The 20,357-nt window shown below is 34.2% G+C and overlaps 1 pseudogene; it reads left to right on the top strand.

The window, feature by feature from the left end:
* Positions 1-20,020: 20,020 nt before the first annotated feature.
* Positions 20,021-20,140, top strand: LOC120613694 (uncharacterized; annotated as a pseudogene).
* Positions 20,141-20,357: the final 217 nt, after the last annotated feature.

The raw sequence follows: 20,357 nt of genomic DNA, 5'->3' as shown, positions 1-20,357 counted from the left end.
TTCAATTCTTAGTGTCCTTTTCCTTTTAGTTTTGTCTTCCCATTAAAACCTGAGGCAGACCCCTGGAGTCACGGTTGCTGCCGCAACCATTGTTTTAGTGCTTAAGTCTTTCAGGCCCTACAGTCAGTCCTGATGATTTTTTTGCTGTTCTTGGGATACAAGTGAGTTTGGCAAGGCTGGGAAGAGTAATTGCAATAAGAGAGAAAAATAGCACTAGTATTTTTATTGTTTGTTTACTAACAGTGTCAATAATGCTCATATTAGTGTTAAAACTACATAAGAAAAATCAGTAAAATACAACATATAAAACATTAAATTTATAAACAGATTAGAAATATCTAAATATTAATCTAAAATATATAAATATTAAATATGTATTATCATAAGCTAATAAAAGTAATATAATTAATGTTATTCAAAAAGTTTTACATAAGAGAATACAATTTAATTATTAGTAAATTATTAAAAATAATATAGCATAGTTCAATTTCTTTGTAAAACTCAGATTCTTCAAGAATTGCGTTAATATTGAGACAAGTCTATTTGTAAAAGAAAATTTTCGTCTGTTGGAAAGGTACCTACTAAGTCTTCATTAGCAGGATAATGTTTAGTGGACGTTTATTTTATCTTTTTTTAGTTTAATTTTTTTGTACTTTTTTTTACAGTTATTGGGGTGACATCGGTTAATTAAATTATACAGGTTTCAAGTGTACAATTCAATAACACATCATATGTATTTGCATTGTGTGTTCACCACCCAAAGTCAAATCTTTCATCACCGTGTATTTGACCCCTTTACCCTTATCTACCTCCCCTCACTCCACTTTCCTTCTGGTAACCACTAAACTGTTGTCTGTCTGAGTTTTTGTTTATCTTGTTCATTTGTTTTCAGTTTTATATCCCACACTTATAAACTAATTCTAAACATTTTCTCCTGAGTCCTTAATTTTTAAATAATGACAAATTATATTGATAGCAATAAGTTTTTTCAGCCCCCATCCCACGATATAATGCAGAGTATCAATATAATACCATGATGCTATCATTTCACTTGCTTAAAGAGTGAAACAATTATGCTTAAAATAGAAGTTTTTAAAAAATAGAGGATGGTTGCTCATTACAATGGGTACAGGTACAGATCTGCCTAGGCTGTAGAGAGCTCTTTGTTTCTTTCTGTAGATATTCACAAGCTACATTATTGACTTCACTATCAAGATATAAATGACTTAAATATCGGGTTCTTTCAAACACAAATTACATTTCATCCAAAAAAAGTTTGCGTATTTTGGTACATAAATAACCTGATTTTCTAATCACTGCCCCACCGTGTAGCGAATCTGTTCTAGCAACAGCCTGGAGGCACCAACCAGTTACCCTCTCTGAGTTCTGGCTGTGCTTCCAGAAAAACTCTATACAGTGTTCAGTTCCCGGCCCTCAGTCCCCTCTTCTGTGTGATGAAATGTCTTCCCTATCCCTTCTTATTCTGGAATATCTGGCATTATGTTTTCAGCGAACTTAAGACTTTAAAAAGATATAATCTGCCTTAGTGTTTCATGTACGAAAAGCCACAAGGTAAGACAATCATGAGTCCAGCAACTTACTTGGAATGAAGGGAAGGGAAAATACAGTCAGTGAAGCACATGTTCATATTTCAAAAAGTTAACTGGCACGATACAGACAGACTTGTCACTCCATCCATTTTTGTATTTTCTTTTTAACTGGAATCTATATTGCTACATGTATTAATGAACTTTTTGGTTTGAAATATGTTATCTAAATCAGCATTTAGTATCAATATAGAATTTGTGACCATAGAGATTGCAATGATTGTGTTATTCAATCTCTAAAGTTTGTATTCAGAAAGAAAACAATTTAATGTATATAAATTAATATAATTCTGTGAAAATAAGGTAAAATATGTTACCATAATAATTTATTGGGGTGGGGGAAGTAGTATAAAATCTATGGACTTTGGAATAGAAGAAGACTACTCTGTCAGAATGATGATATCAAACTACTACAAAATTGTTTTGAGATTAAATGTCATAATTGCAAGAAAAGACAGTTTATGGTAAACATGCAATTGGGCATTTTTGTTGGAACATTTTAGTCTTATTTTGTTAATTTACCATCATTGCCCATATCTTTTAGGGTTTCCTCTTTATCACATAAGACACCTAGAAGTAAATTTTCCAAAATTCCTTTCTCCTTATTGTTCTCAGTTACTCTGATCATGACAGGCACCTAAATGATATTTGGATAGTGAAGAATTGGCAATATTTGGTGAAGAGCATTAATGATGAGCACAGATTCTCTTGGTGAGGGGAGAATATAATTTGCGTGGGAAAGCAAGGGTGATCTGAGTGTTCGGGGATGAGACAAGGGCTATGATAGAAATCCCATTCACCAAAATTTCTGGATTTGCCATCCTTTCACATGGTAGGATGGCACTTTGAAATTGAGTGAGACCATGATATTGGTTCTGACCAATGAATTATAAACAAAAGTGATTTGTATTACTTCAAGACCAAGTGTTTAATTGTTTCAGAGAGTTCCCCTCCTTTATCATATGTTGTGGCTGGCATTGCTCAAGATAGTTGCTGCTCTGAAGCTTGGTTAGCTGACTGGCCACAATGGACCCTGCATTCTCAATGGGCATGTGTCTCTTTTACTTACATGTCTCACATATGCATGCACATGTGCCCACACATGCACGCAAGTGTTCAGGAAACAAGTCTGAACTGTTTTGTGTAGACAGAGTAATGTCTTCTCAAAGATGTCCATGTCCTAATTCCTGAAACCTGTTACCTTACATGGCCACAGAGATTTTGCAGATATGGTTAAGTTAAGGACCTTGAGATAGGGATATTATCTTGGATTATCTATGTGGGCCTAATGTAATCGTAATGTCAGTGGAAGCTAAGGTTGGATTGATGTGATTGCTGTGATTTGAAGATGTAGGATGGGGCCAATGAATTCAGGGGCCTCTAGAAACTGGAAAGGGAAGGAAATGGATTTTCCCCTAGAGCTTCCGGAAGGATTTTAGCCCAGTGAAACTCATTTCAGGCTTCTGACCACCTGAACTCTTAAGATAATAAATCTGTTGTTTTAAGCCACTGAGTTTGTAATTCGTTAGAGCAGCAATATAAAACTAATACACTATTTTAAGCCATGAGACTTGAGAGTTTTTTATTATTATAGCAGCATAACCTAGTCTATCTTGACTGAATTCTCTTATTTTTCTTTATAGTCAACAGGGGCATTAAGAAAATATACTTTGAATTCAAGTGGCGTTCCCCCTCCCCTACCTAAACAGTATTATAATCTTCTTCAAGTTGCCCTCTTCTTGCTTTTTTTGTTTGTTTGTTTGTTTTTTTAGGAGGGGTAGGTGAATCAGTATAGAAAAAAATTTGGATATTTTCTACATATTTTTTATTGTATATAGGAATTAAATCTAAATGCAGTAGAGTTCCTGTTTTTAAGATGTTTTAGAATCATAGCTTTGTTTTCACTCTACCTTGGTTTATAAAATGTAGAATCAATTTTCATGCCTCTGGATAAGATAAAAGGTATAACCCATAGATACTAAGCAGGAGACAAACTAAAACAGTTACTTTATTAACAAGTTTATTTTGGTGACAGTATAGTCTTCCTTCAAAAGGATGAAAATGTAAACCATCAGAGAAATTTTAATGTTGAGATAAATGTGAATTTCACAAAAGAATTCAGCTGTAGAGTGTCACACATGAAAAGGGGCTAGAAGCTGAGCTATTGTGAAGAGATAAGAATGAAGTATTTTCAGAATGTTTTTCTTATGTGAACTTCTGTGTGGAATCCAGAAGTAACTAAATTGATGCAGGTGCTAGAAATATGAAAGGAAAATGAAAAGGAAAGCATCATTTGCTGAGATTCAAGAATTTCTCTAAGTAACCCAGACATAGCTACATGTGAGACAAGGATCCATATCTGAAGTAATAGCACTTAGAATCAAATCAAATTACTGGTATCTTTTGTAATGTATGTAAGAATCTAGAGAGTAAATATTAAGGACAACTACTAGGAGGGCATGGATTCTTATTTTTATCTGGCGCCTTCATCCATTTTTTATTCTTTCTTTGACTTATACACCTCACATACATGCGTGTGTGCCCACACAAGCATATGTATACATCCACATGTGCATATTTGATCATTTCCCAGGTATCTAGGAAAATTTATTCAGTCATCCTCCCTAGAAGTACCCAGGGAAGAGAAGGCAGCCTTCTCTGTAGTTTCCCTGAAATGCTCCACAGATTTTTCCCTTATGGGGTTATATATCTGGGAGCATTGGGAATGCCTCTTCTCCCCACCCTTCAACTCCGACCCCCAGTACAGAACTTCTCTGCATTGTCTGGGCACTTTGGCAGTTTTGAAAGTTTGCCATCCACATCCATGTTCTTTACAGTTTCAGCTCAACTGGTGAGTGGGAATCTCTTTATCCTGTTTGTTCATACTTGGTGGCTCCAATGTACATCTTATAAATGAATGGCTTACTCTTCCTAGCAGCACGTAGCTCGGGTATAAATTTGTACATCCTTCTCTGTAGAGGAATATGCTTGGAAAAGTATTGCACTTAAAAGTAATCTTCAAACAATATTTTCTCTTTCTACATTAACACACTTTTGCACACATAGAATCATCAGAATTCTGCATGCCAGAGTTCTTTCTTTACTCACTGATTTGTTATATGTAAAATTATTTTTACCATATTATTTTAGCAATCATAAAGAATTCTCCTGCCTTCATGTACAGCCCAGTTCCTACTTATATCAGATACTAGGAGATCCTCAAGGAAAACTGTCCTGTGGCCTCTTTGGTGTAGGTTAGGTTTCTCTATTCTCAAATACCTTTGGCATATCTCTGTTATTACAGTGTCCAAGTGTTTCACACTAGACTGTGGCTGTCTTGAAAATAAGTACACCATTATAGCAAATCCACACACATTTTCATAAATGTTTAGCAGTCCTCAAAAAAAAGACAATGCATATGTATGCACATAAATTTTTTTATGAATTTTGCTGACATAAAGTTCATGTAGTAGATAACAAATAGTAACTATAGAAATATGTAATGCTTATTAATAATTCCATATTGTCGATTCTCCCAGAATACTTTTGTTAATTTTTGCTAAACTTTCAATTCTGCGGTCAAGCTATCACTGCAGTTGATGGGTGAGCATAGTTCTGACATAGTTGGTTGATATTTTATTTTGTTAATGAGAAAGATGAAAGGGAAGAAACAAGACATGTTTGGACTTGTGTGAATGACTGATGATTGCATAATTGTTTTGAATACTGGAAGTATATTTCTTCAAAATTTTATGCTATTGAGAGTGGAACAAATACAAACACAATACATATTAAATTAAATCCATATTATTAATGTGTTTTCTATTATTTACTTATGTTTTGACAATCAACACAGGAAAATTTCAAACTCCGATTTGCAGCATTTGCTGATTTCTGTAGTGTAAATACTCTCACACTGACTTTTTCCAAGTTACCAGTGTGATCCTTTGAGAGCAGAGTAGGGAAGAGATGCAGAGCAGCATCTCCATCTTATATTTCCATCTTACATGCATGATAGGCATGAATAGCCTCAAATATAGATAATTAGGAAATTATAAGCTTTAAATATTCATTGCCTTTTTAAAACATAAAACATAATTAATTGTATACTTCGTCTCTATGTAGCAACCAGCTCTTAAAAAAATCCTGAAAAGTTAACAATTGGTTCTTGCGTGCTGGTGCAGACTGACTCCCACACAGCGTCGACTGCTCCTCCATCTGTTTTCTCACCACCTAGCACAAAGCAAGTGATGAGGGTTTATTGTTTTGAGCGAACAAATGATAACTTCACCCAGTGCGGTACACCAATATTACTTTTTATTACACCAGAGACTTTTATAAGCAGCATCACATTCTCTACTGAAAAGACTGCACAATTAAGTGAGTTTATTCTTTTTGACATGTTTTAAACTTAGTGAAATTTACAAAAGAATATTACATCTATGAAATTAAAGTTCTGTAAGAATAATCAATCACAGAACAAATCTCATCACTTTCATACTAAATACTTTGTGTTTAATAGACTGATGTGTTCAGATCTTGTTTAAAACTATAAGATCTTGATTAAAGTATAAACTGTTAAGTTTGTTTTGTGTCTTGTTTTGTTTCATTTTTCTCTCTCCCAATAATGCTCCTCTCTCACTACTGAGACTCCTCAGAGTCTGCCTCCCAAGATTCTTAACCTAAGGCATTAATTAATATTGTTTTTAAAATCATAACTTCTTCCATTCTACATCAAAAGTTAAAGGTCGGTTTGTCATCCTGTTACCACATGTACTTGATTTCCAAATTAAAGTTAACTGATGACAACAATAATATAATAATAATATAATAATAATAATAATAATAATAATAATAAATTAAATCCCAGGTATGGTATATCTTTAAACAGAAGTCTTCTGGATACATTAGCTTAGCCTAAGTAAAGGCATCTAGTGGTGGGGATTCCTGGAGCTGTGTCATCTTTGGTAGAAAAAAATTGAGGGCCTGGAGACATCGTGGGGCTCTTCTAATCCTACTGTTCAACTTTTTGCTTTTCACAGGACCATTCTCATATAAGATCCACTTGAGTATTAATGTGGGAGCCAATTGCACTGTGGGAACACAAATAGACATGGTAATGAAAAATAACTTCAAGTTTTTTTTTTTTTTGAGTATAGTTGACATACAATATTAGTTTGTGGTGTACAACATACTGATTCAGTATTTGTATATATACCTTATCTTGTGACCATGATAAGTTGTAACCATCTGTCACCATATGAAATTATTATGATTTTATTGACTATACTCCCTGTGCTTGTTTATTTATTGACACAACATCTCTGTGACTTATTTACTTGATAACTGGATGTTTGTACCTCTTACTCCCTTTCACCTTTTCACCTATCAATCACCCAGCCCACTCCTCTCTGGCGACCATTAGTTCTCTGTATCTGAGTCTGTTTCTATTTTGTTTTGTTCATTTGTTTTGTCTTTTTAGATTCTACATATAAGTAAAATCCAATGGTGTTTGCCTTTCTCCGACTGACTTATTTCACTTAGCACAATATACCCTCTAAGTTCATCCATGTTTTTTAAAAAATCTTTTTCTAACAGAAGAAATTTAATAAGGTTAAATGCTTCAATGATTTTAAAATAAGAGCATAAACTTACTTTTTATGACAACTAATTTTTAAATGCTTCAATTTATACTATGAGGAGGAGAGCAGGTGAACAAAAGTAGAAGCACAAAGGTTTAAGTGTGTGTGGAAAAGTATATGTGCGTTTGTGAGTAAAAGCACACACTTTTCAGATTTAGATAGAGCTGGGTTCACAGTCTGATTTCTGAAATTTACAAGCCCTGTAAAATTGATCAAATATTTTAAAATCTGAGAACTTTAGTTTTCCTATCTTTTAAATAGGACCAATAATATATAATTCAAAGGACTATGGAGAATGTTAAATTAGATAATGTATATAATGTCCTTAATACATTCTGTAAGGACTGGCTAAGTGATTGTTTTTGCTATTATCCTAATTTTATTATTGTTAATAGAAGAACAGTTGAAAATATATAATTTCAAAGAATTAACATGCTTTTATTACTGTTAATATAAGCACAACCACAAATATGAGTAAAATGAACAAATGCAAAAAAGATGACTAATCAGAGTTAAAGTTATTCTCATTAGGTGTCATCTTAATAGGTAAATGGTGAAAAAGTCAAATAAAGAGAATTAGTAGGAAAACCTTTAAATTGAAGTCAAAATTCAATTTTTAAAATATCAGATCCTTGTAAAGGGAGAGCAAATTGGACAACACTGGAGAATAGTGGTAGAAGATGTGCTTTTTCAAGTTGAAAATCTATTCTGACTTTTAGTGTTCTAAAGTTAGACCTCTCCTCGCTGGGATTTCAATCCAGTGACATCTAGAGAAGCATGACTCTTCTTTTTTTTTTTTTTTTTTTGGTTTCTAAAGACAAGGCCTTGAAAGTATTTTAAAATGGTTCAAAAAGCTCATTTGTCATAAACTAACTTTTTAGAAACAAGTTCAGTGACTTAAGTGACAATAAATCAGAACCATGCTGATTAAATTTACCCCGAAATGCCTCTGGGTGGAAGATTAGCAGGCAAAGAGACAGGAAAACGCAGCATAGACATTTCCAAAGTTAGTGCATTTGACCAATTATTTGAGCTGCTAAACAAAGCAAAACACCTCAGTTCTTTCATTTTTGCTCTGTATGTTATCATAAATTATGATAAAAATTATTGCCGTGTTTATTTTCGTTACAATTTTTATCCCTGTTGTTATTAAAATTGTTAATTACAGAGACAGAATTGTGATCAAGTAATAATTCTATTACCAAATTTTAAATGTTTTCGTTAAGTGCAGTGTGTCAATGAAATACAACTTGGGAGTTGGGTGTTATCGTTAGAAATTTTTCCCAAGTTTGGACTTTTTATAACTTTATATCTTTCTTTTTTTACTTAAAATGTACTTAAAATGTCTTTCTGTTAATCATAAGCTTATTTGGCTTTTCCTAAAATCACATAGATCTAGTAATAACGATAAAAAGAAATTAAAATGTACACATTTAATTGTATTATGAATAAAACACTATCATGACAAAATCTATCCATTCATTAGCTAGGAAGAGAAAGTTGAAACTATAGAAATAAAATTAATGGTACTAAAGTAATGCAGAGTTAATGATTGCCTTTCCTTTAACTTCAGTCTACAGAAGCAAAATTAGTTGTTATTGAAGTCTGTGGAAGTAACAGCATAGGCTGGATGATTAAGCAACCGAGATGGGAACAAAGGGAAAAGGCCTAAGTTATCCTGAGATCTGTAACTGAGTCACAGCAGTGGCTACTTTTAAACATTACTACCCTGGGAACTTTAGGAGTGGCAGTTTAACTTCCTTTGTGTGAGAAAGATCGAAACAAATCATTAACTACTATATCAAGTTCTTACCAACAGCCAAGGTAATGACCAATCTGGTCTTGTGAAGACTTAGTAAAGTCTAATCTGATTTCATGATTGAATGACAAATTGAATAAATGAAGATAGTTGAAATTGTTCTTGACTTTATAAGAATTTTACTTTTAAAGAAGAAACTACATAATTTTTTTAAACCTATATTTTACAGTGATGTTTCAACTCAGTTACTATTTAAATTATAAACCCCTAGGAATTGACATAGATCCTCTATCATCTTTAAATATATTAGAAATAGGCACCCTTACTTAATTCTCAGTTCATATTAGTGGGTGAGGGGAGGTGTGTGCAAAGAGCAATTTGTCATTGAAGTTTTAAGACCCTTAAAGGACAGAAAATGTTAAAGAAATGATTAATTTTTGACCTGTTCAGTTCAAGATTTTGTAAAAAGTATTTCAGTACTCTAGCTTCACAAAATACCAACAATTATATTCTTGGTGTCCCCCATAAAAGTTTCATTTTACTTCCTCTTTGAAACTCAAAAGTTATTTAAGATAGTGTTTGGGATCCTGACTTATTTTAAATCCTGCTCCTGTATTTTCTAACAGAACTTCCAAGGATCACTTAATGATTTTGTAAGTGTACCTTTGAAATTCATTCAAATACCAAATTGGCAATGAGCACAATCCTGTTTATTGTATTTTTCATGTGACCAAATTTCACACAATTTATTTTTTCCCAATAATGAGTGACAGGCATAAACCAAATGGTTAATTCATGAATTTAATATATATTCGTTGGGAGCCTATGCATTATTAGTCACTGTGCTAAGTTCTTGGTAAGAGTTTCCAGAGATACAGAATTATTAGGGTGTGTGTGTATCATGTATGTTTTCAAAAAAATTGGCTTATGTGATTGTAGAAGCTGTTAAGTCCAAAATTTTTAAGGTAGGCTGGCAGGTTGGAGACCCAGTGAAGAGCTAAGGGTGCAACTCAAGTCCGAAGGCAGAATTCCCTCTTGCTAGGGAATGCCATTCTTTTTTCTCTTAAGACCTTCAACTAATTGGATGAGGCCAACCCACCTTGTAGAGGCTAATATACTTTACTCAAAGTCTATTGACTTAAATGTTGAACTTACTGGATTTTGTTAACCAATGTCACTATGATAAAATTTTTTTTAAATGTTGATCTCATCTAAAAAATAACTTCACAGCAACATCCAGACTAATGTTTGACCAAGTATCTGGGTACTGTGACCTAGCCGAGTTAGCACATAAAATTAGCCATCACATCCACAATCTGTAAACCCCACGTACAGCCCTAGACATGCAGATGTAAATGCTTATGTGAAATGCGCATGTAAAACTCACGTGCATCCAGTGCCAGTCAAGAGAGAGCTGCTCTGTCCCCCCACCTTTGTCCTTTCATCTCCTCCAACCATGGAGATGTCAGAAACCACCCAGCAGGGAGAAAAGCTTGCCAAGTCCTTGTCCCGTTGCAGGCTTTCCATGTGCAGAATGTCAGGGCTGGAAGAGGGGAAACAGCTTTAAATTTCAGAGCTTTTATTATTTTTCTGGGATGAGCGTATTCATTACTAACTCTTTGGGGCTGCCTAAAGTGACAGAGGACAGGGGAAGCAGATCTCATTCCACGGAGCAGGTTTGTAGGAATAATAAGGGGAAAATAAAGTTGTTTTATCCTGAAGGCACTGCACATTCCACAAACTAGTTCCATTAGAAGGGTGTCCATCTGCCATGTGAGAATGATTTTAACGTCTCCTATTTTGATGCTCTGTGAGTTAGGTGTATACATATTAAGGATTGTTATGTCTTCTTGGATAATTGACCCTTTATCATTTTGTAATGCCTCTCTTTATCCCGGATCATTTTCTTGTTCTGTAGCACACTGTTTCTGAAATGAATATAGCTCTATCCACTTTCTTTTGATAAGTGTTAGTTAGCATGGAATATCTTTTTCCATCCCTTTACCTGTTTGAGTCTTCTTTTTAAAGTGTGTTTCTGATAGACAGCTTATAATTGGTTCTTGTTTTTTATCAACTCTCATAATCTTGATTTATTGGTATATTTAGACATTCACATTTAAATTGATTATTGATATTATTGGATATCAACAGTTTGTAACTGTTTTCTATTTGTTGCACTCGCACTTTTTTCTTTACCTGTTTTCCCCCTCTTTCTCTGGTTTTAATCTAGCATTGTATATGATTCCATTTTACCTCATCTGTTAGTATATCAATTATAGTTTCTCTTTAATTTTTTAAAATAGTTGCCGTGGACTGTCTGCACGTCTTAATACCTTAAATTTTAATCTAAATTCTTGCCTTCACATTTTTCTTGTTAACCAAGTACTATGTTTTTGGCCAGAAAACTCACGTGATATGTTCTGTTTATCTATGTTCAAAGAAGATTGCTCACACACCCCTCCTCTCACTCAGTATAAACATTTGAGACAGATTTTATTAGTTTACTTATTTATCAAGCTTACTAAATGTAGGGCATTTTTATTTCTATTTTACTAAGGAAGGGTAAACCTTTTTTTTTTTTTTTTTGGATCTTGCCTTATATTGGAAACCAACCTTTCAGACTTCCATTTTGAGAAGCCTTTGCACAGTCTCTTCTATTTCCACAAAACTCTGAAGCTTTAGATTTAGTCAACTTTAGCACGTTTTACCTATCTGCACTCTTACTTTTGCTTAAATCTTATTTTGTTCACAACAGCTCCTGGATACATTTATAAAGATGTGTTTGCCTTTTATCTACCAGTTTAATGAGGGGGATTATTCTGTTGGTCATAATGCAGAGAAGGAACTGGTACCAGCAGTTCTCTGTGGGCTGGAGCTCTGATATGTGCACTGCTCCTGTAAAGTTGGTTACAGGTCCGCCTCTCAAATGCAGTCTAATCTTGGGGGACTGATAAACTCACAGAACTAGATGTGCCAGTTTCTTTTGAAATGTTGACAAGATCTATATATAATAGATGAGACATATGATGGATGAAGCATAATTGCTTTTATCAACATCTTGGTTGAGTTGCAGCCTTGCTGTGGAAGATCTAAAGTTTTGCTTTTGACAACCAACCAAAATTGATGATAGTTATAGGCCTTGAGGATATTTATTTTCCTCATCTTATTTTTTTGTCTCCGGTGGTCATTTCATATGTATTCTTAGCCATTATTTTTGGGGGGGCTCCATTCGTTATTTGCGGTTTAGCTGATTTGAGATAATGACTCTCACATATTCTGAATATTTCAATGTAGCAGTGCGTCTCCTGTCTTTGGAGTCAGACTGCTACATCTGTGTGACTCCAATTCCTTATTGGTAAAATGGGAATAAAAAATGACAACACCATGATGATGATCATGATAATGAGGATGATGATCATCATGATTAAGATGGGTATGGGAAAGTAAGGTAGAAGAAGACAATGTTTACAAGTCTTAGCATAGTCCTTTTCCTTATGTTTTTTTTGCCCTGGATTTTATTCGCACTCAAAATACTAATCTTGGTATTTTAAGATCGAAGTTTCTACAGAATGAGTTAGAGGTTCAGTTTAAATCCCTATCTATTTATCTATTTAAGATATATATTTTAAAGCATTTGATTAGAATAATGCTTTAATCATTTCTTCCCTAACTTGATCTTATTTCCAACTTCACCAGACGATCATCACTGACTTTATACTGCATCTGACATTTTTTAAAAGTCAGGCTAACCTGTCCATTTTCTCAAAATGAGAAATAGGACGATAATGATAATCCCTTTAAAATCTTTCAACCAATTTCTAGGGATTAAGTCTAAAGCTTTTCCCTATAAATTCCCTAAAAATTGACCTCCACCTCACTTTCAAGTTTAATTTTCTCTTACTCTGACCCCTGCAATTTAAGCTGCTCACTAATCTCTGAAGGCACAAGATTTTTACATCTTTGTCTTTAAGGCTTTGTACAAAGGACTTTCTCCGACAGGAATGCCCTGCTCTACCTTCTTTCTCTTTTAGATTGACTCCTCTCTGCCTCCACACTCACTGACTTTAAGCCTTTTACTCTACAACCAGACTGATCTTTGGAAAATGCAAAAATCCTTTAAATAGCTGCACGTTGCTCGAAGGAATAGAATTCAATCTCCTTAACATCATTTATAATATTTTCTTCATCTTTCAGGACTTATGTTTTTGCAGCCTGCCTCACGATGTGTGCAGTCACTCCAGGCCTTTCAGATGCTGCTTCCTCTATTTTTCATATGGTCTCCCAGTCTCCCCCTCAAATCCTGGACATGGGAAAATGTCTGTTTAATTCATCCCTCAGAGGTGGGGTTCTCAAAAAATACAGGACGCCCATTTAAATTTGAATTTCATCTAACAGCAAATAACTTTATAACTTTTGTTTTCTGAAATTTAGATTTAAATGGGCATTCTGTATTTTTATTTGGCGAATCTAACAACTCTACTCAGATTACAATTTAGCCTTCTCTTAGAACCAAATCATGAGTTCTCTTAACACCTTGGATGTCACAGCTTTAACCATGGCATGTTGAAATCATTTGTTTATCTGGCTTTCTCTTCTATTAGATAGTTTTCATATATTTATCACTGTATTGTCTGCAGCCATTACTGGAGAGAGAGCACAGTGCCAGGAGCATAGAAACTATTGAATACAGATTGAGTGATGAATGAATAGATGAATGGATGGACAAATGAACAAATATGTTAAGATTCCTATCAAATGCCTTTTAAACAGAACTTTCCTTGACATCCTCCAGAGAAAATTATTGGTCATTATCTCTGTGTATTGATAACACCTAATACATCTTTCTCTCATAGCTCTTATCACCCACCTTCTGTGTATAATACTTATAACATTGTTTACATGTCTATACGCCTTCTTACCTGGTAAGTGTCAGCAGTCAGGCGTTGTGTTTTCACCATCTCACAGTTGTACTTTGTCTTCCACATAGAGTTATTAAGCACTGATACATACTAAACAATTGTGATTTAAAGAAGAGGCATGCAGTACACTTTTTGGAGAGGACGTGTTTAACTGAATAAAAATATAATATGCAATTATTGACAAGGAATGTGCTTTCTGATGATGTTAATAGGAAAATGGTGCCTGCCAGATCACTTCTTTGTTAATTTGCTCAAATTTGAATATCCTATTTTAAGAAAGATATAAACCAAAGATTATTTAGGCAAAAGTGCCCAAGATAATAACATAAACCATAATTATGTACCAAGTTGTGTGCAATTTGATTAAATGCATAATCTTAATTACATTTCATAATTGCCTTATGAAGTTGGCGCTAGTTTCTTCATAGCTACATAGCCGAAATGTGAAAATTATGTTTAGGGATGTCTCTGAAGTCCTATGTGTAGTAAGAAGTGGAAAACATCTGTTTCCTGCTAAGTAAGCCCATGCTGTTTAAAAGATCCTATATCATATAGTATGAGAAATGGTTGAAGGAAAAGGGCTTTTTTAGTATGAGGAGAAAAAAATGATAAATGTTGTCAGGTACTTAGAGGACCAGACTTTTTGTATGTTTCCAGAGAGCAGAATTAATACCAGTGAGAAAAAAAATATGGCTAAGCAAGAGCGGGAATTTTCTAACACCTATGGTTATTAAGTGTAAATAATTTACTTACAATTGGAATAATTGGATTTGGAATGTAATTGATTTGAGACTCTTCTACAAAGAGTACTGTCCACATTTCTAGAAGATTTAGGAAACGATATATTGAAAGTGAGTTACAGAGAGGATTCGGTCGGTAGCTTACATTAATAAATTACATTTTACAGACTTAGAGATTAAAAAATTGGACACTGGTACTTTAAAGATGTTGGATTTAATGATTTTATGGGTAAAGAATTTCCCTGGCTGAAACTTCAGAGATTTTTGTAAATGTCTATAGAACTGGTAGTTAGCTGAGAAAAGATAACATATTATATAGCTATATATATTTTTAATTTCTGAGGTGAGGACTTGAATATCTGCATTGGATATTTTTTCACTGTTTATAATAGCCATCTAAAAAGATCCTTTATCAATGCAATGTAAACCTGTTGTTTTTCTGGGGTATTTTGAAGTAACTATTAACTTTTAGGAAAGGGTTTTAGACTGAGAAGGGAAGTATTACATTTAGTATTCTACATAGCTGTATACTGTTGAGACAGAACCCCTTCCACACAGGCTTTTCTGCTTATGATGAAGAAGAATGTTTCTTTTCTCCATGTGGATTTAAACTACACTTTTCTCTTTAGAGTTGCTTGCCTTGTTTGTTCTTGTTTGAAGATCCATTGAGAGGACATATGAAATGGTGGTCTAGAAGTCTTTGTACTTGAGGTAGTTCAAGAATGATCTGTACGTGTTATTCTGCATAGGTCAGTAATCAAGATGTTGTGGCATGTACTAATGTTGGGATATTTGTTCTGATGTGATTGTGCTTTAGGAGCTACTAGATAAGAGTGTATGTACATGTTCTGATTTCCTTGAGTGGACTCTAAATTCCCACTGTCTATGATGCCATGATGAGGCACATCCAGGGCCTAAAGCTGGAGCCACTCTTTAGTCTCAGTATAGAGACCCGATTCTGAGGAAGAACTTTTTTTTTTTTTATTTAGGGTACTCTCATTGGTTGGATTCAGCTAGTCCCTTTTACAAAGGGTAAGGATGGAGACTAAAGAGGAAGATAGGGTTCTAAATATCCAAGTATAGAGTCACCTTCTCCAAGAATATTGGCTAGATCAATTGAGCTCTGAAAGTAGCCACGTGTATTATAACTTGTAAGTTACCATGCTGTAATTTCATCATGTAAATTAATGCAACATTAAAATTATCAAAAGTTACAAACTCTTTTGTGTTGGGATAATTAAAAGAAAGGTCAGGGCCATGCCTCGGATGTAATGATAAAATGCAGGCAATAACAACTCTCCCTGATAAGCCTCCCCGTCATCATCCAGTGTGCCAGTAATCATTCTGGGATTGTGAGTGATTTGAGAATTGCCATAGGTCATTCTGAGAGGCAAGAGCACAGAGGATAGCAGTGAGTATCCAAAAGAAGCTGAAGTCAAGACACAGACAAATGCAGAAAAACCCATGAGATGCTACCATGTCTGGTGACTCATTAGGAAATACTAGGGGGCTGTGGTGGCCATGAATATACTGCCATGAAAGTATTCCATTTAGACAGCTTGCTTCCAAGAGTGTAGTTGACTGGCAGCCTAGCTGCTGCCCATTTAGGTCCACCACTGAGTTTGTGCCAAAGTCATGGTTCTAGGATGTTGCCAGCCATTGTCTAAGCACAGTAGGGGGTCTACTGCCAACCTGTTCTTGTAATGTGTGGCTACTCTAATGGAGGATTTCCAAGAATAATGCACATCAAACAAAGGCCAGGATTAAGTCTGGTATGAAGAAAAGAAAGAGAATGAATATTGTTGCATGCGATCCCTGATTCATCCTACTCTGAGCAATTTCTTTCTTTGAGTGAAAGAAAAAAAAGTTTTAAGGAATTACCATTGGTATCAGAGACCTTACATTATTAGATTAACACATTATGAAGACTGATCATTAAAATGTTTAAATATCTACTGATATCAAACTATGGAAAAAAATAAAATAATTAAATGAGTACCCTTAGAAACAGCAAGCACACAATTTCTATGTATAAATGGATTACCCTATGCAAGAATAATGATGTTTAACCAGACCTTGCTTTTTAAGTAGTTTCTCCCCCAGTAGTAGAAATGGACTCATACAATCTATAACAATTTTTCCCATTTACTTTTCTACGAATGCTAGGAAGTCAGAATCAAGTAGTGAGCGTTTGATTTTCAAAGTGTTGCTAATTGACTCCTACAAAGATTTAGCTAAGGCAATGTGAAAATCAGATGAAAAAGTAGTTATTCAAACATCGAATGGAAAGGAAAATGTCAACTTCATTTGATTTTAATTGGTTCGACTCAATATGGTTATTCAAAACTAACCACAAACAAAAATGGATTGACCACTCTCTCACCTCTATTTCCAAGAATGGACTGGAAAGCCCTCCCTTTATTTAAAATTAGTAGGTCTAGTTGTTTCACATTACAACTGGTTGCTTTCTCTAATCTAAAAATGGAATACCACTGCTGCCTAATTTATAGGGTTATAATAAAGAAAACAATGAGGTGTTTTATTGAACACACCTAACAGATGCCTGGCATATAGTGGGTTCACCACTCAATGGTTGCTCTTAACTCACTGGGAGTTAAACAACATGGATATATCATTAATAAACATTAGTTGAAGGAGAACATGAGAAAGGTTGATATCTAGGGAAAAATATAAAGGTTGTACAAAATGAAAAGGCATAGAAGATAAGAAATCTTTTTTAAAAAATTGAAAATGTAGAACAAAGTCACATATAATCAAATAAATCATAAGAAGACCTTCAAGAAGAATGCATGTTTGTGAAGAAAAATGGACAGTTTCTTAAATATATGTGAATTGAGAAGACAGGAAAGGAAGATTATAAGCCCCTTGAGAGACATTGAAATGAATTCAATGACGGAAGAGGCAAATGCAGCAAGAAAAATGAATGACTTATTGGTTTTAGTACTCATTGGGGAAAGCTTGAAGTTGTACTAGAAAGTGAAAAGTTTCCCAGAGGGAGATGGCAAACTCCTAAAACCGAAGAACTGGAAAATCATTTACATAGGTAACGTCTCATTACAATGAAACCTACAGTACCTTTAAATTGTTTTATTGGGGCAAAATTTTGTTGAAATGATTTCAGGTGTGAAAGCCCCTACAAATTGATAGCTTTGTGCATAATAGTGGATATCTGCTTTACGCTCATAGAAGTTCATCACAACATTATTTATAATAGAGAAGTACAGGGAGTTCTGTAAAAATAGAAAAAGAGAATGGTTAAATACATTATAAAATTTATACGATGAAATTTTTTACCAAAAAATATTGCTTATAAAAGCCAGTAGTAATGTCAGTTAATGCATATGATCTAATATTAAAGAAATTTTCATATACAGATTAAAACTGTGAAAGAGAAAATAACCATAGGAAAAAAGACTGAGCAGATCCGTAACAAAATGTTAAAAATAATTGTCTTTGGTTGTGTACTGAGGCTGTAGATTATTTTTAGTTTTTATACTTTTCTGGATTTTCAAAGATGAGTATATACTTTTTATATACATAATGTGAATATGAATCTATATTTCATAAATAAGTACATGTATGAAGTTTTGAAAATCAGCTACTTTTATAAGGCTTATAATTAAAAACAGCATTCCTTTACTCCACTTTTTTTTTCTTTCTGAAGACAAACCTTTTAACCGTTTTCTTATATTTACCGTCATATTTCTAAATAACTGCCACTTATTTTTTTAAGCGATTATTGACTTATTCGGGTGAGAAATGATTTGCTTTTCTCACATCCCTGCCCCTAACAGCCATAAAAATATTTTTTTCCTTTGTCCTCCCAATACATTTATCTATCTAGCTATTATATATATATATGTGTGTATATATATATATATAAAATGTATTTATATATAGTTTAAATGAGTATTTGAATATTTTGTGTTTATCCATGGTGGAGTCATATAGCGTAATATGATTGTTTTATTCTCTTCCTTGTGAAAGTTCTTATTTTCTTTGCAATTTAATTATTGCTTTTATTGTTTTCATAGGAGCTCTTCCCAAACTGTCATAAAGATGTAACACTCCTCTCAATATATTTACATAAATCATGTAAGGTCTTAGTTCAAGTTCCATAGAAGTAGAACTCGAGAAAGGAATTTGGATGCATTAAATTTATTGAGTAATCATACTCAAGGGAAGAAGAGTGAGAGGAGCACTGGTCTGGGACAGGAAATAAGCAAGGATTTGGTCTTTCAACTGGGGTTTAGGTTTTGTCCAGTCCCAAGGGAAGAGCCAGGGCAGAATTAGCTCTGAGCAGACAGTTACTGGCACCATGGGACAGAAGTTGTGGAGTTTACAACCTCCAGAGCATGGCAGCTAAGGACAGTTCTGCAAATGAGGGAATAAATGGATGCCTTAAGTATCCATTAGCTGGAGGATGGGTGCACTGGCTTAATAAGGTGAATTGAGATGGGTACAATATCCGATATAGGTAATGTCTCAGTTTCTCCTTTCTCCCTCCACTCCTCCCTCTTTCTTCTTTATGTCTGTCTTGGGGACATTGTTCTGAGTGTCCAAATGTAAGGATCTGTAGGTTTTTCTCTTGGAATGATCAGGTTTTCTAGAGAGTAAACCAGTCTTGCCTGAATCAGCTGTGCCTCATTTTCAGCATTCTTGAAATCAAGGAGCGGGAATAGCCTGCTTGGTCATACATTATAGCACATAGGCCACTTGTATGTTTTATGCTCATTCTACTCTTTGCAAATATGCTTATGACCTTGAGCTCAATCCTCTGCAAGGGTGGCAAAGGCAATAAAGGGGTAGAAATTCTGGGAGTCAAATTGCTTCTTAAATAGACTTTTAACAAATGCCTCTGTTTTTAGTTTCTCTCCTACGTCTCTGCCTTCAAAAGTAACTGGTTTCGCCACCTGAATCATTTCATGGTCCTGTGACACAAAAATTTTGTCTTTTTCCCTGTTGACAGCCTTCTTAGCTTTTCACTTTCCCTGGTCTGCTTAGTAAGTTGTTATGTGTCCTTCTCCTTTCCAGCTATAAAAAAAATCCCTTGACATATTTGCGGCAATTTTTTCCAATTTTCTTTGCTTTTTGAGGCTTATTCTTTTTCTCCCCAATTACTCTCATTATAGCCAATTTTAGGAGATAAATTCATATTCAATCACTATGTTAAACTGAAAGGTGATGTTTTTTAAAAAATGAATTTTTAATGTGCTTGATTTTCACCGACATTGACAGAAATTGTAAAACCAATTAGTAGGTATATTTTAATTGTATTATGAACATCCTCAGATTATCTTTGTTAAGCAAAGTGAAAAAGAAAATGCAATAAGTCTATGACCATGCCACCCTGAACAAGCCCGATCCTGTATGATCTCGGAAGCTAAGCAGGGTTGGGCCTGGTTAGTACTTGGATGGGAGACCACCTAGGAAGACCAGGTGCTTGTAGGCGTAAAAAATAAAAAAAATAATGGATTGTAAACTGACAAAGTCCTTGCAATCTGTGAGTCAACCAAGGGTTGCCTCGCCTAAAGAAAAAGAAAAAAAGAAAAAAGAAAATGCCGTAAAAAAAAAAATGGTAACATATCATTCTTAGCACAGAATCCATGAACATGAATAAATACTTGAATTTATGAGATTAATATCTATCAACTGTAGTACTGGATTGT

Source organism: Pteropus medius, unplaced genomic scaffold (genome assembly GCF_902729225.1).
Source record: "Pteropus medius unplaced genomic scaffold, Ma_sr-lr_union100, whole genome shotgun sequence".
Taxonomy (NCBI): Eukaryota; Metazoa; Chordata; class Mammalia; order Chiroptera; family Pteropodidae; genus Pteropus; species Pteropus medius.
The sequence above is the reverse complement of the archived record's forward strand: the minus strand, read 5'-3'. Positions and strand labels throughout refer to the sequence as shown.